Consider the following 27,183-nt stretch of genomic DNA (forward strand, 5'->3'; position numbering starts at 1 on the left):
TGTTACACAAGCAAATAACACAATAACTAAAAAGATAGGTGATAATCAACTGACCTTCAAATCTTGCCAAGAGGACGAAAAGAAACACTACAACAATTGTCTACCACTTACATACAGCATATTTCAAGTCCATATAATTAGTATAATCAAATAGGCCATAAGTTCCTGTTTAAATAGAAAGTTTCGGTGCCGAAAAAAGTTTAGAAGTTGCTACTGATTCAGAGAACAAATTTGCAAACATTGAACTTCATCCATGACCAAAAGGTCAATTTTTTGTTCCTCAAACCTCCATATCAAAAATCGAACAAGGAAAAAATTAATGCTAAAAAGGAAGTGTATGGCTTGCAATGATCAATAAAAAAACACAAAAGCAAAGAACCATACATCAAACTACAAAGCTGAAAAAACTTCGCCATCGTGATACACTTCAGCAAAAACAGACATCCCCGGCTTTATTCATATGATCCTGAAATGTTACAAAAGTAAATAACACAGGAGCTACAAAGACCATAACTTACAGCTCACAAAGCCAGGTGATAATCAACTGACCTTAAAATTCCTCCCCCATTGCACCCAGGATAACCACCACGACGATTACTTGACGACGGTACACCAAAAACACAAGTAAATCTACATCAAATGAATACCATTTACTTATAGCATATGACTCAAGTCCTCACATTAGTATGATAACCAGGCAACAAGTTCTTGTTTTAATAGAAGGTTTCAGCGTGGAAAAAGTTCAGGAGTTGCTCCTATTCAGACAACAAATGTGCAAAAGTCGACACTGTCATTCATGACCAAAATGTCAATTTTTTTTTCATTAAACTTCAAAATCATTTATTTGAGAAGGAAAAAATTAATGATAAAAACAAATGTACGGGACTTAATGATATATAAAAAACGAACATGAGCAAACAACTATATATAAAATTAAAAGAAGAAAATGTAACACCTTCAGAATCGAGATAAAATTCAGCAGAACAAACATTCCCTGCTTTCCTTTCTCATATGATCCTGAAATGTTACACAAATAAATAACACAATAACTAAAAATATAGGTGATAATCAACTGACCTTCAAATCTTGCCAAGAGGATGAAGAAGAAACACTACAACAAATGTTTACCATTTGCTTACAGCATATTTCAAGTCCATATAATTAGTATAATCAACTAGGCCATAAGTTCCTGTTTGAATAGAAAGTTTCAGTGCCAAAAAAAAAAGTTCAGAAGTTGCTACTGATTCAGACAACAAATTTGCAAACTTTGAACTTCATCCATGACGAAAAGGTCAATTTTTTGTTCCTCGAACCTCCGTATCAAAGATCTAAGAAGGAAAAAATTAATGCTAAAACGGAAGTGTATGGCTTGTAATGATCAATAAAAAACACAAAAGCAAAGAGCCATACATCAAATTACAAAGCTGAAAATGCAAAACTTCGCCATCGTGATAAACTTCAGTAAATACAGACATCCCTAGCTTTATTCATATGATCCTGAAATGTTACACAAGTAAATAACACATGAGCTACAAAGACCAAAACTTACAGCTTACAAAGCCAGGTGATAATCAACTGACCTTCAAATTCCTCCCCCATTGCACCAACGATAACCACGACGACGATTACTCGAAAACGGTACACCAAAAGCACAAGTAAATCTACATCAAAGGAATACCATATACTTATAGCATATGACTCAAGTCCTCACAATTAGTATGATAACCAAGTCACAAGTTCTTGTTTTAATAGAAGGTTTCAGCGTGGAAAAAGTTCAGGAGTTGCATCTATTCAGACAACAAATGTGCAAAATTTAATATTGTGTCATTCATGACAAAAATGTCAATTTTTTGTTCATTAAACTTCAAAATCATATATTTGAGAAGGAAAAAATTAATGATAAAAACAAATGTACGAGACTTATTGATATATAAAAAACGAACATGAGCAAACAACTATATATAAAATTAAAAGAAGAAAATATAACACCTTCAGAGTCGAGATAAAATTCAGCATAATAGAAATTCCCTGCCATCTTTTCTCATATGATCCTGAAATGTTACACAAGTAAATAACACAATAGGTGATAATCAACTGACCTTCAAATCTTGCCAAGAGGACGAAGAAAAAACACTACAACAAATGTCTACCATTTACTTACAGCATATTTCAAGTCCATATAATTAGTATAATCAACTAGGCCATGAGTTCCTGTTTGAATAGAAAGTTTCGATGCCGAAAAAAAGTTCAGAAGTTGCTACTGATTCAGACAACAAATTTGCAAACATTGAACTTCATCCATGACCAAAAGGTCAATTTTTTGTTCCTCAAGCCTCCGTATCAAAGATGTAAGAAGGAAAAAATTAATGTTAAAAAAGAAGTGTATGGCTTGTGATGATCCATAAAAAAGACAAAAGCAAAGAGCCATGCATCAAATTACATAGCTGAAAATGCAAAACTTCACCATAGTGATAAACTTCAGCAAAACAGACATTCCTAGCTTTATACATATGATCCTGAAATGTTACACAAGTAAATAACACATGAGCTACAAAGACCAAAACTTACAGCTTACAAAGCCAGGTGATAATCATCTGACCTTCAAATTCCTCCCCCATTGCACCCACGATAACCACAACGACGATTACTCGAAGACGGTACACCAAAAGCATAAGTAAATCTACATCAAATGAATACCATTTACTTATAGCATATGACTCAAGTCCTCACAATTAGCATGATAAGCAGGCCACAAGTTCTTGTTTTAATATAAGGTTTCAGTGTGGAAAAAGTTCAGGAATTGCTCCTATTCAGACAACGAATGTGCAAAAGTTGACATTGTCATTCTTGATCAAAATTTCAATTTTTTGTTCATTAAACTTCAAATCATATATTTGAGAAGGAAAAAATTTATGATAAAAACAAATATACGGGACAATGATATATAAAAAACGAACATGAGAATACAACTATATATAAAATGAAAAGAAGAAAATGTAACACCTTAAGAGTCGAGATAAAATTCAGCAGAATAGATATTCCCTGCTTTTCTTTCTCATATGATCCTGAAATGTTACACAAGTAAATAACACAATAACTAAAAATATAGGTGATAATCAACTGACCTTCAAATCTTGCCAAGAGGACGAAGAAGAAACACTACAACAAATGTCTACCATTTACTTGCAGCATATTTCAAGTCCATATAATTAGTATAATCAACTAGGCCATAAGTTCAGTGCCGAAAAAAAATTCAGAAGTTGCTACAGATTCAGACAACAAATTTGCAAACATTGAACTTCATCCATGACCAAAAGAACAATTTTTTGTTCCTCAAACCTCCATATCAAAGATCGAAGAAGGAAAAAATTAATGCCAAAAAGGAAGTGTATGGCTTGTAATGATCAATAAAAAACACAAAAGCAAAGAGCCGTACATCAAATTACAAAGCTGAAAATGCAAAACTTCGCCATCGTGATAAACTTCAGCAAATACAGACATCCCTAGCTTTATTCATATGATCCTGAAATGTTACACAAGTAAATAACACAGGAGCTACAAAGACCAAAACTTACAGCTTACAAAGCCAGGTGATAATCAACTGACCTTCAAATTCCTCCCCCATTGCACCAACGATAACCACAACGACGTTTACTCGAAGACGGTACACCAAAAGCATAAGTAAATCTACATCAAATGAATACCATTTACTTATAGCATATGACTCAAGTCCTCACAATTAGTATGATAACCAAGCCACAAGTTCTTGTTTTAATAGAAGGTTTTCAGTGTGGAAAAGGTTCAGGAGTTGATCCTATTCAGACAACAAATGTGCAAAAGTTGACACTGTCATTCATGATTAAAATGTCAATTTTTTGTTCATTAAACTTCAAAATCATATATTTGAGAAGGAAAAAATTATTGATAAAAATAAATGTACGGGACTTAATGATATATAAAAAACGAATATGAGCAAACAACTATATATAAAGTAAAAAGAAGAAAATGTAACACCTTCAGAGTCGAGATAAAATTCAGCATGACAGACATTCCCTGCTTTTCTTTCTCATATGATCCTGAAATGTTACACAAGTAAATAACACAATAACTAAAAAGATAGGTGATAATCAACTGACCTTCAAATCTTGCCTAGAGGACGAAGAAGAAACACTACAACAAATGTCTACCATTTACGTACAGCATATTTCAAGTCCATATAATTATTATAATCAACTAGGCCATAAGTTCCTGTTTGAATAGAAAGTTTCAGTGCCGAAAAAAGTTCAGAAGTTGCTACTGTTTCAGACAACAAATTTGCAAACATTGAACTTCATCCATGACCAAAACCTCAATTTTTTGTTCCTCAAACCTCCTTATCAAAGATCGAAGAAGGAAAAAATTAATGCTAAAAAGGAAGTGTTGGCTTGTAATGATCAATAAAAAACACAAAAGCAAAGAGCCGTACATCAAATTACAAAGCTGAAAATGCAAAACTTCACCATCATGATAAACTTCAGCAAAACAGACATCCTTAGCTTTATTCAGATGATCCTGAAATGTTACACAAGTAAATAACACAGGAGCTACAAAAACCAAAACTTACAGCTTACAAAGCCAGGTGATAATCAACTGACCTTCAAATTCCTCCCCCATTGTACCCACGATAACCAACATGACGATTACTTGAAGACGGTGGACATTTGCCACCGTGTGGAAGCTCAACCTAAATTGAGTGGTAATAATGATTGCAAACTAACACATTTCCTTGCACTAAATTATAAATTTAATGATATATTAAAAATATTTATACCACATAAACATCACAGAGCCTAATCTAACATAAAAAAATCCTTGGGATGAAAAGTGTTACAAGAATTATTATGCAAAGATCAAGTTCTCACGTCAAATAAATCATGAGAGATTACTGTACACTCATTCTTGGTCATTGTGGAAGATGTCAAAGCAAATACTGCAAGTAAAAAGTAATAATAATGATGAGCTCCAAAAAAATTTAAATTTTTTTATGTGATTTTTACAACAAATGACGTATTAAAATTATTAATTTGTTGAGAATCTTGCCAAACAAAATAGTTCTCTAACATAAAAAAAATCCGTTGGGATGAAAACTGTAAGAAGAATTATTTTGCAAAAATCAAGTTCTCACGTCAAAGTTTAGATAGATGACTTGGTTTTAGGATTTTTAATTATCTAACTTTTTTTCACCACCAATTTTGAAACGATAAAAATAAAGAAGAGAAAAATCACTTATATTCGTTTGAAATGTCAGAGAGCAATTGCACCCATAAACAAGTCTGCAAAACCCAATAACACAGGGGCAGAGAAAGGAGAATTGCATAATATCAGTAAGAAGGTTGTCAACATAAATCATGCGAGATTAACGTCCACTCGTTCTTGGTCCTTGTGGAAGACGTCACAACAATTTTGAAACGATAAAAATAAGGAAGAGGAAAATCACTTATCTTCGCTTGAAATGTGAGAGAGGAATTGCACCCATACACAATCTGCACAACCCAACTACACAGGGGCAGAGAAAAGAGAATTGCATTGTTCAATCAGACTTGTAAAACTTCAACCTCCGACTCTATAATATCAGTAAGAAGGTTGTCAACATAAATCATGCGAGATTAACGTCCACTTGTTCTTGGTCCTTGTGGAAGACGTCAAAACAAATATTGCAAGTAAAAATTAATAATAAAGATGAGCTCCAAAAAAATTTAAACTATTTTAATATGATTTTTTACTACAAATTACATATTAAAATTATTAATTTGTTGAGAATCTTGCGAAACAAAATAATTCTTCTAACATAAAAAAATCCGTTGGGATGAAAACTGTTAGAAGAATTATTTCGCAAAAATCAAGTTATCACGTCAAAGTTTAAGCGACTTGGTTTTAGGTTGTTTAATTATCTAACTTTCTTTCACCACCAACTTTGAAAAGATAAAAATAAGGAAGAGAAAAATCACTTATCTTCGCTTGAAATGTCAGAGAGTAATTGCACCCATAAACAATCTGCAAAACCCAACAACACAGGGGCAGAGAAAGGAGAATTGCATTGTTTAATCAGACTTGTAAAACTTCAACCTCCGATTCTATAATATCAGTAAGAAGGTTGTCAACATAAATCATGCGAGATTCCCGTCCACTTGTTCTTGGTCCTTGTGGAAGACGTCAAAACAAATACTGCAAGTAAAAATTAATAATAAAGACGAGCTCCAAAAAAATTTAAATTATTTTAATATGATTATTTACAACAAATTACATGTTAATATTTTTAATTTGTTGAGAATCTTGCAAAACAAAATAATTCCCCTAACATAAAAAAATCCGTTGGGATGAAAACTGTTAGAAGAATTATTTTTGCAAAAATCAAGTTCACACTTGGTTTTACGATGTTTAATTATCTAATTTTTTTTCACCACCAATTTTGAAACGATAAAAATAAGGAAGAGGAAAATCACTTATCTTCGTTTGAAATGTCAGAGAGTGATTGCGCTCATAAACAAGTCTTTAAAACCCAATAACACAGGGGCAGAGAAAGGAGAATTGCATTGTTCAATCAGACTTGTAAAACTTGAACCTCCGATTCTCTAATATCAATAAGAAGGTTGTCAACATAAATCATGCAAGATTGTCGTCCACTCATTCTTGGTCCTTGTGAAAGACATCAAAGCAAATACTGCAAGTAAAAATTAATAATAAAGATGAGCTCTAAAAAAATGAAACTATTTATTATGAGTTTTACAACAAATTATTACTTATTAAAATTACTAACCGGTTGAGAATCTTGACAAAGAAAATAGTTCTTCTAACTTGAAAAAATCTCTTAGGATGAAAACTGTAAGGATGACTATTGTGCAAAAGTTGACGGTCATTCATGACCAAAATGTCAATTTTTGTTCATTATACTTCAAAATCATATATTTGAGAAGGAAAAAATTAATGATAAAAACAAATGTACGGGACTAAATGATATATAAAAAACGAACAAGAACAAACGACTATATATAAAATTAAAAGAAGAAAATGTAACACCTTCAGAGTCGAGATAAAACTCAGCAGGACAGACATTCCCTGCTTTTCTTTCTCATATGATCCTGAAATGTTCCACAAGTAAATAGCACAATAACTAAAAAGATAGGTTATTATCAACTGACCTTCAAATCTTGCCAAGAGGACGAAGAAGAAACACTACAACAAATGTCTACCGTTTACTTACAGCATACTTCAAGTCCATATAATTAACATAATCAACTAGGCCATAAAGTTCCTGTTTCAATAGAAAGTTTCAGTGCCGAAAAAAAGTTCATAAGTTGCTACTGATTCAGACAACAAATTTGCAAACATTGAACTTCATCCATGACCAAAAGGTCAATTTTTTGTTTCTCAAACCTCCATATCAAAGATCGAAGAAGGAAAAAATTAATGCTAAAATGGAAGTATATGGCTTGTAATGATCAATAAAAAAATACAAAAGCAAAGAGCCATAAATCAAATTACAAAGCTGAAAATGCAAAACTTCGCCATCGTGAAAAACTTCAGCAAAAACAGACATACCTAGCTTTATTCATATGATCCTGAAATGTTACACAAGTAAATAACACAGAAGCTACAAAGACCAAAACTTACAGCTTACAAAGCCAGACGATAATCAACTAACCTTCAATTTCCTCCCCCATTGCACCCACGATAACCACCTCGACGATTACTTGAAGACGGTACACCAAAAGCATAAGTAAATCTATATCAAATGAATACCATTTACTTATAGCATATGACTCAAGTACTCACAATTAGTATGATAACCAGGCCACAAGTTCTTGTTTTAATAGAAGGTTTCAGTGTGGAAAAGTTTCAGAGTTGCTCCTATTCAGACATCAAATGTGCAAAAGTTGACGGTCATTCATGACCAAAATGTCAATTTTTTGTTCATTAAACTTCAAAATCATATATTTGAGAAGGAAAAAATTAATGATAAAAACAAATGTACGGGATTTAAATTTTAATGATATATAAAAAAGAACATGAGCAAACTATATATATAAAATTAAAAGAAGAAAATGTAACACCTTGAGAGTGGAGAAAAAATTCAGCAGAACAGACATTCCCTGCTTTTCTTTCTCATATAACACAATAACTAAAAAGATAGGTGATAATCAACTGACCTTCTAATCTTGCCAAGAGGACGAAGAAGAAACACTACAACAAATGTCTACCATTTACTTACAGCATATTTCAAGTCCATATAATTAGTAGTATAATCAACTAGGCCATAAGTTCCTGTTTGAATAGAAAGTTTCAGTGTCGAAAAGAGTTCAGAAGTACAAATTTGCAAACTTTGAACTTCATCCATGACCAAAAGGTCAGTTTTTTGTTCCTCAAACCTCCATATCAAAGATCGCAGAAGGAAAACATTAATGCTAAAAAAGAAGTGTATGGCTTGTAATGATCAATAAAAAACACAAAAGCAAAGAGCCATACATCAAATTACAAAGCTGAAAATGCAAAACTTCGCCATCGTGATAAACTTCAGCAAAAACAGACATCCCTAGCTTTATTTATATGATCCTAAAATGTTACACAAAGAAATAACACAGGAGTTACAAATACCAAAACTTACAGCTTACAACGCCTTGTGATAATCAACTGACCTTTAAATTATTCCCCCATTGCACCCACGATAACCACCACGACGATTACTTCAAGACGGTAGACCAAGAGCAAGAGTAAATCTACATAAAATGAATACCATTTACTTATAGCTTATGACTCAAGTCCTCACAATTAGTATGATAACCAGGCCACAAGTTCTTGCTTTAATAAAAGGTTTTAGTGTGGAAAAAGTTCAAGGATTTGCTCCTATTCAGACAACAAATGTGCAAAAGTTGACACTGTTATTCATGACCAAAATGTCAATTTTTTGTTCATTTAACTTCAAAATCATATATTTGAGAAGTGAAAAAATTAATGATAAAAACAAATATACGGGACTTAATGATATATAAAAAACGAACATGAGCAAACAACTATATATAAAATTAAAAGAAGAAAATGTAACACCTTCAGAGTCGAGATAAAATTCAGCATGACAGACATTCCCTGCTTTTCTTTCTCATATGATCCTGAAATGTTGCACAAGTAAATAACACAAAAACTAAAAAGATAGGTGATAATCAACTGACCTTCAAATCTTGCCAAGAGGACGAAGAAGAAACACTAATACAAATGTCAACCATTTACTTACAGCATATTTCAAGTCCATATAATTAGTAGTATAATCAACTATGCCATAAGTTCTTGTTTGAATAGAAAGTTTCAGTGCCGAAAAAAATTTCAGCAGTTGCTACTGACTCAGACAACAAATTTGCAAAACATTAAACTTCATCCATGACCAAAAGGTCAATTTTTTGTTCCTCAAACCTCCATATCAAAGATCGAAGAAGGAAAAAATTAATGCTAAAAAAGAAAGTGTATGGCTTATAATGATCAATAAAAAACACAAAAGCAAAGAGCCATACATCAAATTACAAAGCTGAAAAATGCAAAAAACTTCGCCATCGTGATAAACTTCCGCAAAAGAAGACATCTCTAGCTTTTTTCATATGATCCTGAAATGTTACACAAGTAAAAAACACAGGAGCTACAAAGACCAAAACTTACAGCTTACAAAGCCTGGTGATAATCAACTGACCTTCAAATTCCTCCACCATTGCACCCACGATAACCACCACGATGATTACTTGAAGACGGTACATCAAAAGCACAAGTAAATATACATCAAATGAATACCATTTACTTATAGCATATGACTCAAATCCACACAATTAGTATGATAACCAGGCCACATTTCTCCTATTCAGAAAACAAATGTTCAAAAGTTGACACTGTCATTCATGACCAAAATGTCAATTTTTTGGTCATTAAACTTCTAAATCATATATTTGAGAATGAAAAAATTAATGATAAAAACAAATGTACGGGACTTAATGATATATAAAAAACGAACACGAGCAAACAACTATATATAAAATTAAAAGAAGAAAATGTAACACCTTCAGAGTCGAGATAAAATTCAGCAGAACAGACATTCCCTGCTTTTCTTTCTCATATGATCCTGAAATGTTACACAAGTAAATAACACAATAACTAAAAAGATAAGTGATAATCAACTGACCATTTACTTACAGCATATTTCAAGTCCATATAATTAGTAGTATAATCAACTAGGCCATAAGTTCTTGTTTGAATAGAAAGTTTCAGTGCCGAAAAAAAGTTCAGAAGTTGCTATTGACTCAGACAACAAATTTGCAAACATTAAACTTCATCCATGACCAAAAGGTCAATTTTTTGTTTCTCAAACCTCCATATCAAAGATCGAAGAAAGAAAAAATTAATGCTAAAAAAGAAAGTGCATGGCTTATAATGATTAATAAAAAACACAAAAGCAAAGAGCCATACATCAAATTACAAAGCTGAAAATGCAAAAACTTCGCCATCGTGATAAACTTCAGCAAAAACAGACATCTCTAGCTTTTTTCATATGATCCTGAAATGTTACACATGTAAATAACACGGGAGCTACAAAGACCAAAACTTACAGATTACAAAGCTAGGTGTTAATCAACTGACCTTCAACATCAAATTACAAAGCTGAAAATGCAAAAACTTCGCCATCGTGATAAACTTCAGCAAAAACAGACATCTCTAGCTTTTTTCATATGGTCCTGAAATGTTACACATGTAAATAACACAGGAGCTACAAAGACCAAAACTTACAGATTACAAAGCGAGGTGACTTGGTTTTAGGATGTTTAATTATCTAATTTCTTTAACCAACAATTTTGAAACGATAAAAATAAGGAAGAGGAAAATCACTTATCTTCGCTTGAAATGTGAGAGAGGAATTGCACCCATACACAATCTGCACAATCCAACTACACAGGGGCAGAGAAAAGAGAATTGCATTGTTCAATCAGACTTGTAAAACTTCAACCTCCGACTCTATAATATCAGTAAGAAGGTTGTCAACATAAATCATGCGAGATTAACGTCCACTTGTTCTTGGTCCTTGTGGAAGACGTCAAAACAAATATTGCAAGTAAAAATTAATAATAAAGATGAGCTCCAAAAAAATTTAAACTATTTTAATATGATTTTTTACTACAAATTACATATTAAAATTATTAATTTGTTGAGAATCTTGCGAAACAAAATAATTCTTCTAACATAAAAAAATCCGTTGGGATGAAAACTGTTAGAAGAATTATTTCGCAAAAATCAAGTTATCACGTCAAAGTTTAAGCGACTTGGTTTTAGGTTGTTTAATTATCTAACTTTCTTTCACCACCAACTTTGAAAAGATAAAAATAAGGAAGAGAAAAATCACTTATCTTCGCTTGAAATGTCAGAGAGTAATTGCACCCATAAACAATATGCAAAACCAACAACACAGGGGCAGAGAAAGGAGAATTGCATTGTTTAATCAGACTTGTAAAACTTCAACCTCCGATTCTATAATATCAGTAAGAAGGTTGTCAACATAAATCATGCGAGATTCCCGTCCACTTGTTCTTGGTCCTTGTGGAAGACGTCAAAACAAATACTGCAAGTAAAAATTAATAATAAAGACGAGCTCCAAAAAAATTTAAATTATTTTAATATGATTATTTACAACAAATTACATGTTAATATTTTTAATTTGTTGAGAATCTTGCAAAACAAAATAATTCCCCCAACATAAAAAAATCCGTTGGGATGAAAACTGTTAGAAGAATTATTTTTGCAAAAATCAAGTTCACACTTGGTTTTACGATGTTTAATTATCTAATTTTTTTTCACCACCAATTTTGAAACGATAAAAATAAGGAAGAGGAAAATCACTTATCTTCGTTTGAAATGTCAGAGAGTGATTGCGCTCATAAACAAGTCTTTAAAACCCAATAACACAGGGGCAGAGAAAGGAGAATTGCATTGTTCAATCAGACTTGTAAAACTTGAACCTCCGATTCTCTAATATCAATAAGAAGGTTGTCAACATAAATCATGCAAGATTGTCGTCCACTCATTCTTGGTCCTTGTGAAAGACATCAAAGCAAATACTGCAAGTAAAAATTAATAATAAAGATGAGCTCTAAAAAAATGAAACTATTTATTATGAGTTTTACAACAAATTATTACTTATTAAAATTACTAACCGGTTGAGAATCTTGACAAAGAAAATAGTTCTTCTAACTTGAAAAAATCTCTTAGGTATCAAATGAATACCATTTACTTATAGCATATGACTCAAGTACTCACAATTAGTATGATAACCAGGCCACAAGTTCTTGATTTAATAGAAGGTTTCAGTGTGGAAAAGTTTCAGAGTTGCTCCTATTCAGACATCAAATGTGCAAAAGTTGACGGTCATTCATGACCAAAATGTCAATTTTTTGTTCATTAAACTTCAAATTCATATATTTGAGAAGGAAAAAATTAATGATAAAAACAAATGTACGGGATTTAAATTTTAATGATATATAAAAAAGAACATGAGCAAACTATATATATAAAATTAAAAGAAGAAAATGTAACACCTTGAGAGTGGAGAAAAAATTCAGCAGAACAGACATTCCCTGCTTTTCTTTCTCATATAACACAATAACTAAAAAGATAGGTGATAATCAACTGACCTTCTAATCTTGCCAAGAGGACGAAGAAGAAACACTACAACAAATGTCTACCATTTACTTACAGCATATTTCAAGTCCATATAATTAGTAGTATAATCAACTAGGCCATAAGTTCCTGTTTGAATAGAAAGTTTCAGTGTCGAAAAGAGTTCAGAAGTACAAATTTGCAAACTTTGAACTTCATCCATGACCAAAAGGTCAGTTTTTTGTTCCTCAAACCTCCATATCAAAGATCGCAGAAGGAAAACATTAATGCTAAAAAGGAAGTGTATGGCTTGTAATGATCAATAAAAAACACAAAAGCAAAGAGCCATACATCAAATTACAAAGCTGAAAATGCAAAACTTCGCCATCGTGATAAACTTCAGCAAAAACAGACATCCCTAGCTTTATTTATATGATCCTAAAATGTTACACAAGTAAATAACACAGGAGTTACAAATACCAAAACTTACAGCTTACAACGCCTTGTGATAATCAACTGACCTTTAAATTATTCCCCCATTGCACCCACGATAACCACCACGACGATTACTTCAAGACGGTAGACCAAGAGCAAGAGTAAATCTACATAAAATGAATACCATTTACTTATAGCTTATGACTCAAGTCCTCACAATTAGTATGATAACCAGGCCACAAGTTCTTGCTTTAATAAAAGGTTTTAGTGTGGAAAAAGTTCAAGGATTTGCTCCTATTCAGACAACAAATGTGCAAAAGTTGACATTGTCATTCATGACCAAAATGTCAATTTTTTGTTCATTTAACTTCAAAATCATATATTTGAGAAGGAAAAAATTAATGATAAAAACAAATATACGGGACTTAATGATATATAAAAAACGAACATGAGCAAACAACTATATATAAAATTAAAAGAAGAAAATGTAACACCTTCAGAGTCAAGATAAAATTCAGCAGGACAGACATTCCCTGCTTTTCTATCTCATATGATCCTGAAATGTTGCACAAGTAAATAACACAAAAACTAAAAAGATAGGTGATAATCAACTGACCTTCAAATCTTGCCAAGAGGACGAAGAAGAAACACTAAAACAAATGTCAACCATTTACTTACAGCATATTTCAAGTCCATATAATTAGTAGTATAATCAACTATGCCATAAGTTCTTGTTTGAATAGAAAGTTTCAGTGCCGAAAAAAATTTCAGCAGTTGCTACTGACTCAGACAACAAATTTGCAAAACATTAAACTTCATCCATGACCAAAAGGTCAATTTTTTGTTCCTCAAACCTCCATATCAAAGATCGAAGAAGGAAAAAATTAATGCTAAAAAAGAAAGTGTATGGCTTATAATGATCAATAAAAAACACAAAAGCAAAGAGCCATACATCAAATTACAAAGTTGAAAAATGCAAAAAACTTCGCCATCGTGATAAACTTCCGCAAAAGAAGACATCTCTAGCTTTTTTCATATGATCCTGAAATGTTACACAAGTAAAAAACACAGGAGCTACAAAGACCAAAACTTACAGCTTACAAAGCCTGGTGATAATCAACTGACCTTCAATTCCCCCCCCCCCCCCCCCCCCCCCCCCCCCCCCCCCCCCCCCCCCCCCCCCCCCCCCCCCAATTGCACCCATGATAACCACCTCGACGATTACTTGAAGACGGTACACCAAAAGCATAAGTAAATCTACATCAAATGAATACCATTTACTTATAGCATATGACTCAAGTCCTCACAATTATTATGATAACCAGGCCACAAGTTCTTGTTTTAATAGAAGGTTTCAGTGTGGAAAAGTTTCAGGAGTTGCTCCTATTCAGACATCAAATGTGCAAAAGTTGACGGTCATTCATGACCAAAATGTCAATTTTTTGTTCATTAAACTTCAAAATCATATATTTGAGAAGGAAAAAATTAATGATAAAAAACAAATGTACGGGATCTAATGATATATAAAAATTGAACATGAGAAAAGAACTATATAAAATTAAAAAAAGAAATGTAACACCTTCGGAGTCGAGATAATAGTCAGCATAACAGACATCCCTGCTTTTCATATGATCCTGAAATGTTACACAAGTAAATCACACAATAGCTAAAAAGATAGGTGATAATCAACATACCTTCAAATCTTGCAAAGAGGACGAAGACGGAACGCTAGAACAAATGTCTACCATTTACTTGCAGCCTATTTCATGTCCGCATAATTAGTATAATCAACTAGGCCATAAGTACCTGTTTGAATAGAAAGTTTCAGTGCCGAAAAACAGTTCAGAAATTGCTACTGATTCAGACAACGAATTTGCAAACATTGAACTTCATCCATGACCAAAAGGTCAATTTTTTGTTCCTCAAACCTCCATATCAAAGATAGAAGACGGAAAAAATTAATGCTAAAAAGGAAGTGTATGGCTTGTAATGATCAATAAAAAACACAAAAGCAAAGAGCCATACATTAAATTACAAAGTTGAAAATGCAAAACTTCGCCATCGTGATAAACTTGAGCAAAAACAGACATCCCTAGCTTTATTCATATGATCCTGAAATGTTACAAAGCCAGCATAAGTAAATTTACATCAAATGAATACCATTTACTTATAGCATATGACTCAAGTCCTCACAATTAGTATGATAACCAGGCAACAAGTTCTTGTTTTAATAAAAGATTTCAGTGGGGAAAAGGTTCAGGAGTTGCTCCTATTCAGACAACAAATTTGGAAAAGTTGACACTGTCATTCATGACCAAAATGTCCATTTTTTGTTTATTAAACTTCAAAATCATATATTTGAGAAGGAAAAAATTAATGATAAAAACAAACGTACGGGACTTAATGATATATAAAAAACGAACATCAGCAAAAACAGACATCCCTAGCTTTATTCATATGATATTGAAATGTTACACATGTAAATAACACATGAGCTACAAAGACCAAAACTTACAGCCTACAAAGCAAGGTGATAATCAACTGACCTTCAAACTCCTCCTCCATTGCACCCACGATAACCACCACGACGATTACTTGAAGACGGTACACCAAAAGCACAAGTAAATCTACATCAAATGAATATCATTTACTTATAGCATATGACTCAAGTCCTCAGAATTAGTATGATAACCAGGCCACAAGTTCTTGTTTTAATAAAAGATTTAAGTGTGGAAAAATTCAAGAGTTGTTCCTATTCAGACAACAAATGTGCAAAAGTTGACACTAACATTCATGACCAAAATGTCAATTTTTTGTTCATTAAACTTCAAAATCATATATTTGAGAAGGAAAAAATTAACGATAAAAACAAATGTACGAGACATAATGATATATAAAAAAAGAACATGAGCAAACAACTATATATAAAATTAAAAGAAGAAAATGTAACACCTTCAGAGTCGAGATAAAATTCAGCAGGACAGACATTCCCTGCTTTTCTTTCTCATATGATCCTTAAATGTTACACAAGTAAATAACACAATAACTAAAAAAATAGGTGATAATCAACTGACCTTCAAATCTTGCCAAGAGGACGAAGAAGAAACACTACAACAAATGTCTACCATTTGCTTACAGCATACTTCAAGTCCATATAATTAGTATACTCAACTAGGCCATAAGTTTCTGTTTGAATAGAAACTTTAAGTGCAGAAAAGAGTTCAGAAGTTGCTACTGATTCAGACAACAAATTTGCAAACATCGAACTTCATCCATGACCAAAAGGTCAATTTTTTGTTCCTCAAACCTCCATATCAAAGATCGAAGAATGAAAAAATTAATGCTAAAAACGAAGTGTATGGCTTGCAATGATCAATAAAAAACACAAAAGCAAAGAGCCGTAATTTAAATTACAAAGTTGAAAATGCAAAACTTCGCCACAGACATCCCTAGCTTTATTCATATGATCCTGAAATGTTACAAAGCCAGCATAAGTAAATTTACATCAAATGAATACCATTTACTTATAGCATATGACTCAAGTCCTCACAATTAGTATGATAACCAGGCAACAAGTTCTTGTTTTAATAAAAGATTTCAATGGGGAAAAGGTTCAGGAGTTGCTCTTATTCAGACAACAAATTTGGAAAAGTTGACACTGTCATTCATGACCAAAATGTCCATTTTTTGTTTATTAAACTTCAAAATCATATATTTGAGAAGGAAAAAATTAATGATAAAAAAAAACGTACGGGACTTAATGATATATAAAAAACGAACATCAGCAAAAACAGACATCCCTAGCTTTATTCATATGATATTGAAATGTTACACATGTAAATAACACATGAGCTACAAAGACCAAAACTTACAGCTTACAAAGCAAGGTGATAATCAACTGACCTTCAAACTCCTCCTCCATTGCACCTACGATAACCACCACGACGACTACTTGAAGACGGTACACCAAAAGCACAAGTAAATCTGCATCAAATGAATACCATTTACTTATAGCATATGACTCAAGTCCTCACAATTAGCATGATAACCAGGCCACAAGTTCTTGTTTTAATAGAAGATTTCAGTGTGGAAAAAGTTAAGGAGTTGCTCCTATTCAGACAACAAATGTGCAAAAGTTGACACTGTCATTCATGACAAAAATGTCAATTTTTTGTTCATTAAACTTCAAAATCATATATTTGAGAAGGAAAAAATTAATGATAAAAACAAATATACGGGACTTAATGATATATAAAAAACGAACATGAGCAAACAACTATATATAAAATTAAAAGAAGAAAATGTAACACCTTCAGAGTCGAGATAAAATTCAGCAGGACAGACATTCCCTGCTTTTCTTTCTCATATGATCCTGAAATGTTCCACAAGTAAATAACACAACAACTAAAAAGATAGGTGATTATCAACTGACCTTGAAATCTTGCCAAGAGGACGAATAAGAAACACTACAACAAATGTCTACCATTTACTTACAGCATATTTCAAGTCCATATAATTAGTATAATCAACTAGGCCACAAATTCTTGTTTAAATAGAAAGTTTCAGTGCCGAAAAAAAGTTCAGAAGTTGCTACTGATTCAGACAACAAATTTGCAAAAATTGAACTTCATCCATGAACAAAAGGTCAATTTTTTGTTCCTCAAACCTCCATATCAAAGATGGAAGAAGGAAAAAATTAATGGTAAAAAAGAAGTGTAGGGCTTGTAATGATCAATAAAAAACACAAAAGCAATGTGCCATATATTCATCAAATTACAAAGCTGAAAATGCAAAACTTCACTTTCGTGATAAACTTCAGCAAAACAGACATCCCTAGCTTTATTCATATGATCTTGAAATGTTACACAAGTAAATAACACAGGAGCTACAATACAAAGCCAGGTGATAATCAACTGGCCTTCAAATTCTTCCACCATTGTACCCATGATAACCACCACGACGATTATTTGAAGACGGTACAACAAAAAAACAAATTAATCTACATCAAATGAATACCATTTTCTTATAGCATATGACCCAAGTCCTCACAGTTAGTATAATAACCAGGCCACAAGTTCTCGTTTTAATAAAATATTTCAGTGTGGAAAAAGTTCAGGACTTGCTCCTATTGTGACAACAAATTTGCAAAAGTTGACACTGTCATTCATGACCACAATGTCCATTTTTTGTTCATTAAACTTCAAAATCATATATTTGAGAAGGAAAAAATTAATGATAAAAACAAATGTACGGGACTTAATGATATATAAAAAATGAACATTAGCAAACAACTATATATAAAATTAAAAGAAGAAAATGTAACTCCTTCAGAGTCGAGATAAAATTCAGCAGAACAGACATTCCCTGCTTTTCTTTCTCATATGATCCTGAAATGTTACACAAGTAAATAACACAATAACTAAAAAGATAGGTGATAATCAACTGACCTTCAAATCTTGCAAAGAGGACGAAGAAAAAACACTACAACAAATGTCTACCATTTACTTACAGCATATTTAGAGCCCGTATAATTAGTATAATCAACCAGGCCATAAGTTCCTGTTTCAATAGAAAGTTTCAGTGCCGAAAAAAAGTTCAGAAGTTGCTACTGATTCAGAGAACAAATTTGCAGACATTGAACTTCATCCATGACCAAAAGATCAATTTTTTGTTCCTCAAACCTCAATATCAAAGATCGAAGAAGGAAAAAATTAATGCTAAAAAGGAAGTGTATGGCTTGCAATGATCAATAAAAAAACACAAAAGCAAAGACCCATACATCAAACTACAAAGCTGAAAAAACTTCGCCATCGTGATACACTTCAGCAAAAACAGACATCCCTAGCTTTATTCATATGATCCTGAAATGTTACACAAGTAAATAACACAGGAGCTACAAAGACCAAAACTTACAGCTTACAAAGCCAAGTAATAATCAACTAACCTACAAATTCCTCCCCCATTACCACCACGACGATTACTAGAAGACGGTACACCAAAAGCATAAGTAAATCTACATCAAATGAATACCATTTACTTATAGCATATGACTCAAGTCCTCACAATTAGCATGATAACCAGGCCAAAAGTTCTTGTTTTAATAGAAGGTTTCAGTGTTGAAAAAGTTCAGGAGCTGCTCCTATTCAGACAGCAAATGTTCAAAAGTTGACACTGTCATTCATGACAACAATGTCAATTTTTTTTCATTAAACTTCAAAATCATATATTTGAGAAGGAAAAAAATTAATGATAAAAACAAATGTACGGGACTAATTGAAATATAAAAAAACGAACATGAGCAAACAACTATATATAAAATTAAAAGAAGAAAATGTAACACCTTCAGAGTCGAGATAAAATTCAGCAGAACAGACATTCCCTGCTTTTCTTTCTCATAAGATCCTGAAATGTTACACAAGTAAATAACAAAATAACTAAAAAAATAGGTGATAATCAACTGACCTTCAAATCTTGCCAAGAGGACGAAGAAGAAACACTACAACAAATGTCTACCATTTACTTACAGCATATTTCAAGTCCATATAATTAGTATAATCAACTAGGCCATAAGTTCCTCTTTGAATAGAAAGTTTCAGTGCCGAAAAAAGTTCAGAAGTGGCTACTGATTCAGACAACAAATTTGCAAACATTGAACTTCATCCATGACCAAAAGGTCAATTTTTTGTTCCTCAAACCTCCATATCAAAGATCGAAGTAGGAAAAAATTAATGCTAAAAAGGAAGTGTATGGCTGGCTTGTAAAGATCAATAAAAAACACAAAAGCAAATAGCCGTACATCAAATTACAAAGCTGAAAATGCAAAACTTCGCCATCGTGATAAACTTCAGCAAAAACAGACATCCCTAGCTTTATTCATATGATCCTCAATGTTACACAAGTAAATAACACATGAGCTACAAAGACCAAAACTTACAGCTTACAAAGCCTGGTGATAATCAACTGACCTTCAAATTCCTCCTCCATTGCACCCACGATAACCACCACGACGACTACTTGAAGACGGTACACCAAAAGCACAATTAAATCTGCATCAAATGAATACCATTTACTTATAGCATATGACTCAAGTCCTCACAATTAGTATGATAACCAGGCCACAAGTTCTTGTTTTAATAGAAGATTTCAGTGTGGAAAAAGTTCAGGAGTTGCTCCTATTCAGACAACAAATGTGCAAAAGTTGACACTGTCATTCATGACAAAAATGTCAATTTTCTGTTCATTAAACTTCAAAATCATATATTTGAGAAGGAAAAAATTAATGATAAAAAAATGTAAGGACTTAACGATATATAAAAAACGAACATGAGCAAACAACTATATATAAAATTAAAAGAAGAAAATGTAACACCTTCAGAGTCGAGATAAAATTCAGCAGGACAGACGTTCCCTGTTTTTCTTTCTCATATGATCCTGAAATGTTACACAAGTAAATAACACAATAACTAAAAAGATAGGTGATAATCAACTGACCTTCAAATCTTGCCAAGAGGACGAAGAAGAAACAGTACAACAAACGTCTACCATTTACTTACAGCGTATTTCAAGTCCATATAATTATTATAATCGACTAGGCCATAAGTTCCTGTTTGAATAGAAAGTTTCAGTGCCGAAAAAAGGTTCAGAAGTTGCTACTGTTTCAGACAACAAATTTGCAAACATTGAACTTCATCCATGACCAAAAGGTCAATTTTTTGTTCATATGATCCTGAAATGTTACACAAGTAAATAACACAGGAGCTACAAAGACCAAAACTTACAGCTTACAAAGCCAGGTGATAATCAACTGACCTTCAAATTCCTCCCCCATTGTACCCACGATAACCACCACGACGATTACTTGAAGACGGTGGACATCTGCCACCGTGTGGAAGCTCAACCTAAATTGAGTGGTAATAATGATTGCAAACTGACACATTTCCTTGCACTAAATTATAAATTTAATGATATATTAAAAATATTTATACCATATAAAACATCACAAAGCCTAAAAAAATAAAGGCAATGAAGACAGACATATACACAATATCCAAAAATACGTCTTCAACCTCCGATTCTCTAATTAGAACTTGTAAAATACGTCTTCAACCTCCGATTCTCTAATATCAGCAGGAAGGTTGACAACATAAATCATGCGAGATCACGAACCACTCATTCTTGGTTCATGTGAAAGACATGAAGCAAATATTGCATGGTAAAAATTAATAATAAATATGAGCTCCAAAAAAATTTAAAATATTATAATATGAGTTTTATAACAAATTACTTATTTAAATTACTAACTGGTAAGAATCTTACCAAACAAAATAGTTCCTCTAACATAAAAAATCATTGGGATGAAAAGTGTTGCAAGAATTATTTTGCAAAAATCAAGTTCTCACGTCAATTAAATCATGAGAGATTACCGTACACTCATTCTTGGTCATTGTGGAAGATGTCAAAGCAAATACTGCAAGTAAAAATTAATAATAATGATGAGCTCCAAAAAAATTTAAATTTTTTTAATATGATTTTTACAACAAATTACGTATTAAAATTATTAATTTGTTGAGAATCTTGCCAAACAAAGTAGTTCTCTAACATAAAAAAAATCCGATGGGATGAAAACTGTTAGAAGAATTATTTTGCAAAAATCAAGTTCTCACGTCAAAGTTTAGATAGATGACTTGGTTTTAGGATGTTTAATTATCTAACTTTCTTTCACCACCAATTTTGAAACAATAAAAATAAAGAAGAGAAAAATCACTTATCTTCGTTTGAAATGTCAGAGAGTGATTGCACCCATAAACAAGTCTGCAAACCAAATAAGACAGGGGCAGAGAAAGGAGAATTGCATTGTTCAATCAGGCTTGTAAAACTTCAACCTCGGATTCTCAAATATCAATAAGAAGGTTGTCAACATAAATCATGCGATATTACCATCCACTCGTTCCTGGTCCTTGTGGAAGGCATCAAAGCAAATACTGCAAATAAAAACTAATAATAAAGATGAGCTCCAAAAAAATTTAAATTATTTTAATATGATTTTCACAACAAATTAATTATTAAAACTATTAATTTGTTGAGAATCTTGCCAAACAAAATAGTTTCTCTAACATAAAAAAATCCGTTTGGATGAAAACTGTTAGAAGAATTATTTTGCAAAAATCAAGTTCTCACGTCAAAGTTTAGATAGATGATTTGTTTTAGGATGTTTAATTATCTAATTTTCTTTAACCAATAATTTTGAAACGAAAAAAATAAGGAAGAGGAAAATCACTTATCTTCGCTTGAAATGTGAGATAGTAATTGCACCCATAAACAATCTGCAAAACCCAACAACACAGGGGCAGAGAAAGGAGAATTGCATTGTTTAATCAGACTTGTAAAACTTCAACCTCCGACTCTATAATATCAGTAAGAAGGTTGTCAACATAAATAATGCGTGATTACCGTCCACTCGTTCTTGGTCCTTGTGGAAGACGTCAAACAAAAACTGCATGTAAAAATCAATAATAAAGATGAGCTCCAAAAAAATTTAAACTATTTTAATATGATTTTTTACAACAAATTACATATTAAAATTATTAATTTGTTGAGAATCTTGCGAAAATACATAATTCCTCTAACATAAAACAATGCGTTGTGATGAAAACTGTTAGAAGAATTATTTTGCAAAAATCAAGTTCTCACGTCAAAGTTTAGATAGATGATTTGTTTTAGGATGTTTAATTATCTAATTTTCTTTAACCAATAATTTTGAAACGAAAAAAATAAGGAAGAGGAAAATCACTTATCTTCGCTTGAAATGTGAGATAGTAATTGCACCCATAAACAATCTGCAAAACCCAACAACACAGGGGCAGAGAAAGGAGAATTGCATTGTTTAATCAGACTTGTAAAACTTCAACCTCCGACTCTATAATATCAGTAAGAAGGTTGTCAACATAAATAATGCGTGATTACCGTCCACTCGTTCTTGGTCCTTGTGGAAGACGTCAAACAAAAACTGCATGTAAAAATCAATAATAAAGATGAGCTCCAAAAAAATTTAAACTATTTTAATATGATTTTTTACAACAAATTACATATTAAAATTATTAATTTGTTGAGAATCTTGCGAAAATACATAATTCCTCTAACATAAAACAATGCGTTGGGATGAAAACTGTTAGAAGAATTATTTTGCAAAAATCAAGTTCTCACGTCAAAGTTTAGATAGATGATTTGTTTTAGGATGTTTAATTATCTAATTTTCTTTAACCAATAATTTTGAAACGAAAAAAATAAGGAAGAGGAAAATCACTTATCTTCGCTTGAAATGTGAGATAGTAATTGCACCCATAAACAATCTGCAAAACCCAACAACACAGGGGCAGAGAAAAGAGAATTGCATTGTTCAATCAGACTTGTAAAACTTCAACCTCCGACTCTATAATATCAGTAAGAAGGTTGTCAACATAAATCATGCGAGATTAACGTCCACTTGTTCTTGGTCCTAGTGGAAGACGTCAAAACAAATACTGCAAGTAAAAATTAATAATAAAGATGAGCTCCAAAAAAATTTAAACTATTTTAATATGATTTTTACTACAAATTACATATTAAAATTATTAATTTGTTGAGAATCTTGCGAAACAAAATAATTCCTCTAACATAAAAAAATCCGTTGGGATGAAAACTGTTAGAAGAATTATTTCGCAAAAATCAAGTTCTCAAGTCAAAGTTTAAGCGACTTGGTTTTAGGTTGTTTAATTATCTAACTTCCTTTCACAACCAATTTTGAAAAGATAAAAATAAGGAAGAGAAAAATCACTTATCTTCGCTTGAAATGTCAGAGAGTAATTGCACCCATAAACAATCTGCAAAACCCAACAACACAGGGGCAGAGAAAGGAGAATTGCATTGTTCAATCAGACTTGTAAAACTTCAACCTCCGATTCTATAATATCAGTAAGAAGGTTGTCAACATAAATCATGCGAGATTCCCGTCCACTTGTTCTTGGTCCTTGTGGAAGACGTCAAAACAAATACTGCAAGTAAAAATTAATAATAAAGACGAGCTCCAAAAAAATTTAAATTATTTTAATATGATTATTTACAACAAATTACATATTAATATTTTTAATTTGTTGAGAATCTTGCAAAACAAAATAATTCCCCTAACATAAAAAAATCCGTTGGGATGAAAACTGTTAGAAGAATTATTTTTGCAAAAATCAAGTTCACACTTGGTTTTACGATGTTTAATTATCTAATTTTTTTTCACCACCAATTTTGAAACGATAAAAATAAGGAAGAGGAAAATCACTTATCTTCGTTTGAAATGTCAGAGAGTGATTGCGCTCATGAACAAGTCTTTAAAACCCAATAACACAGGGGCAGAGAAAGGAGAATTGCATTGTTCAATCAGACTTGTAAAACTTGAACCTCCGATTCTCTAATATCAATAAGAAGGTTGTCAACATAAATCATGCAAGATTGTCGTCCACTCATTCTTGGTCCTTGTGAAAGACATCAAAGCAAATACTGCAAGTAAAAATTAATAATAAAGATGAGCTCTAAAAAAATGAAACTATTTAATATGAGTTTTACAACAAATTATTACTTATTAAAATTACTAACCGGTTGAGAATCTTGACAAAGAAAATAGTTTTTCTAACTTGAAAAAATCTCTTAGGATGAAAACTGTAAGGATGACTATTTTTCAACCCCTTTTACAGATAAGCTGTTTTATTTAAGAATCTAGCACATATAATTTACGAGAAACTCAAAAGAAACCCCAAAAAATCGATATATTTGAAACAAAATTGTAATGGTAATTATATTCAAATTACAGAAACTTCAATATCAATTATGTTTTATTTTCATGAAAAAAATTTAAAAAGATTATTAATCATCAAAGTTTTGTCAGCGAAGATCTATAGAAAAAAACTAAAAGAGCTTAACATTTTATAATGAAATAACTTTTCACAAAAACTATTTTCTGCATAGAAATGAAAGAATTTTTTGCAACAATAATATTAAATGATTTTTAATTGTTAAATATTTTTTCAAAAAAAATGAACTTTTCTCACATCTAATCTTGAAATATTTATGATATAGTTTTTTTTAATGTATTCTTGAGAACTTTTCACTCGTGAAATCTAGATTTTTAATCTAGATATGTAATGGTAATAAGAAAAAAAAACAATGTCAAATCTAATCTCCAAAACTATTTAACAATAAAACAAATATTATAATTGTAAAACCAAATATCAGAAGCTATTGTATTGAATTTCACAATAAATTTACAATCCCCGCAATCAAGACAGGTTGGTCTCGGTTGGTTTTTGTCCTGCAATGTCCAGTTAACATGAATGTGTACATGGTGGATATTACGGCATTCGGGTAACAAGTACACGCATGCATTGGATGTAGAATCACAAGAATACAAAAAGATTTGAAAAACCCTTAATTAGGAGTACCATGGAAACTGTTCCGAGGCTTGTTAATAGGTAATGAGTACTCAACACCGTTTAGTGTAAACTTCCCAACTCTGATCCTGTTTGTCATCCCACCCACTATGCACCCAAAGTAAGAAGCAGCCCCTTTCTGTACATAAACATAAAAGGGGGAAAATACTATACTCAGAAAATATTAGTAAGCACCTATGCTGCCTTGTCAACCAATTATTTGATAAGTTGACGTTCTTTCATTGTCAGGATGCCTATTCTAACTGTTGATATAGATAATTTGGAGAAAGGACAATCTTTAATATATTCTGTTCATCACTCATGTGCATGGATGTGAATACATTAAAATGAATCTTTATTCGTGAGGCGAGTCAACTTTACTCATATTTACAATAAAAAATAATATTTTCTATGGATAACCAAAATAAAACATAGTTTATAAACATCACAGGGATTCCCAATTTATGATGTTGATTTTCTATAAATCATGAACAACTATTGCAAACTGTAATACTTTCTTGCACTACATTATAAATTTAATGATATATGAAATTTTTATACCTTAGCAGGTAACGCCTCATCAAGACCAGCGCCAGACCTCTCAAGAAACATGATTTAACAGTTAACTTCAAAATTGAAAACCAGAAGATTAGCCACGCAAGTTGACAACAACAACATTCCACTTACACAATATTCAATTTTAATTATGTTTTACAAATTTTCTGAAGAAAAATGAAAAAAATATATCAATCATCAAAATTTGTCCAGCGAAGATTTCCAAAAAAATCAACATAAACAAGCAACATCAACGTAACAAGGTCAAAACATCTTCAAGAAAGCAATTCACTGGTGCAACACGATGAACAGAATAATATTCGAACACTGAAGTTTAATATATTGCTTCGAAGTAAGAAATTTATCGTGATAGGAAGAGAAGACGCGAACCTAATCAAGAATCGTTCATTCTTGAATGCCAAGAAATCTGTCCAACTCGATGCGAGAAGTAGGAATAGAGGAGTGGAGACGGATAATCGATAAGAACATTAGGTTTGAAAATTGGGTTGAATTTGGGGGAAGCATCAAATGGGTCTTCTCACCTTTTCAAGCACTCGATTCTTGAACGTCAGAGAAATCAGAGCGAATTCGGGGGAGGGGAGAGGAGCGGAGAGGGATAATGGATCGATGGGTTTTGAAGTGTTACCCATTTATTGGGTTGATATGACCGTTGTGAGAGTATTTTTGGAAATAAAATCCGATAAGATTTGACAAACCGAAACAATTCATTTTTGTAAAAAATTTATATTTATTTATAAATTATATTATAAGACATAAATAACTTACTCTTTATATTAAAATATTAATATCTATAATAAACGGATCTTGCAATAAAAAAAATAAGAAGATATTTTTATAATGACTAAAAAAATTCTTTTTACTAGTATTTTTGTGTAATAAATATTAAAGAATTGCATTGAAATTGAAGATCAATAATTGTGCATTATAATTTTAATTTTCTAAAACATAAGGATTTAAATTCTGACTACTTATGTTCTTATAATTGAAATAATTTTATTCTATGTTCTTAAAATTATTAATTGAATACAAATCAATAAATTTTAATTTATGCTAATATTTTTTT

The 27,183-nt window shown here is 31.8% G+C and overlaps 3 long non-coding RNA genes across 5 annotated transcripts; all 3 read right to left on the bottom strand.

Annotated features, from left to right (window-relative positions):
- Nucleotides 1-356: 356 nt before the first annotated feature.
- Nucleotides 357-26,740, bottom strand: LOC142520844 (uncharacterized). 3 transcript variants are annotated; one of them, XR_012814008.1, is made up of 16 exons: nt 26,490-26,740; nt 26,106-26,170; nt 25,557-25,683; nt 20,902-24,618; nt 4,466-4,551; nt 4,015-4,076; nt 3,607-3,687; nt 3,437-3,523; nt 3,004-3,065; nt 2,569-2,680; nt 1,990-2,051; nt 1,581-1,661; nt 1,411-1,497; nt 956-1,017; nt 550-630; nt 357-466 (listed from the first exon to the last, which is right to left on the bottom strand). It is a non-coding gene; the product is annotated as an uncharacterized LOC142520844 (long non-coding RNA). The 3 variants fall into 3 exon arrangements; XR_012814010.1 differs by lacking the exons at nt 357-466; nt 550-630; nt 956-1,017; ... (7 more) ...; nt 4,015-4,076; nt 4,466-4,551 and adding exons at nt 16,994-17,076; nt 17,403-18,479; nt 18,602-18,651; ... (1 more) ...; nt 20,058-20,138; nt 20,462-20,523 and having other exon boundaries at nt 20,646-24,618; XR_012814009.1 differs by lacking the exons at nt 357-466; nt 550-630; nt 956-1,017; ... (7 more) ...; nt 4,015-4,076; nt 4,466-4,551 and adding exons at nt 16,994-17,076; nt 17,403-18,479; nt 18,602-18,651; ... (1 more) ...; nt 20,027-20,138; nt 20,462-20,523 and having other exon boundaries at nt 20,646-24,618.
- On the bottom strand, nt 7,185-11,831 carry LOC142520845 (uncharacterized). The gene is made up of 7 exons (XR_012814011.1): nt 10,651-11,831; nt 10,480-10,567; nt 10,074-10,135; nt 9,682-9,760; nt 9,082-9,143; nt 7,682-8,753; nt 7,185-7,598 (listed from the first exon to the last, which is right to left on the bottom strand). It is a non-coding gene; the product is annotated as an uncharacterized LOC142520845 (long non-coding RNA).
- Nucleotides 14,254-16,187, bottom strand: LOC142520846 (uncharacterized). The gene is made up of 6 exons (XR_012814012.1): nt 16,045-16,187; nt 15,639-15,719; nt 15,118-15,204; nt 14,787-14,898; nt 14,672-14,726; nt 14,254-14,349 (listed from the first exon to the last, which is right to left on the bottom strand). It is a non-coding gene; the product is annotated as an uncharacterized LOC142520846 (long non-coding RNA).
- Nucleotides 26,741-27,183: the final 443 nt, after the last annotated feature.

The sequence above is a fragment of the Primulina tabacum genome, chromosome 12 (assembly GCF_025594145.1).
Source record: "Primulina tabacum isolate GXHZ01 chromosome 12, ASM2559414v2, whole genome shotgun sequence".
Lineage (NCBI taxonomy): Eukaryota > Viridiplantae > Streptophyta > Magnoliopsida > Lamiales > Gesneriaceae > Primulina > Primulina tabacum.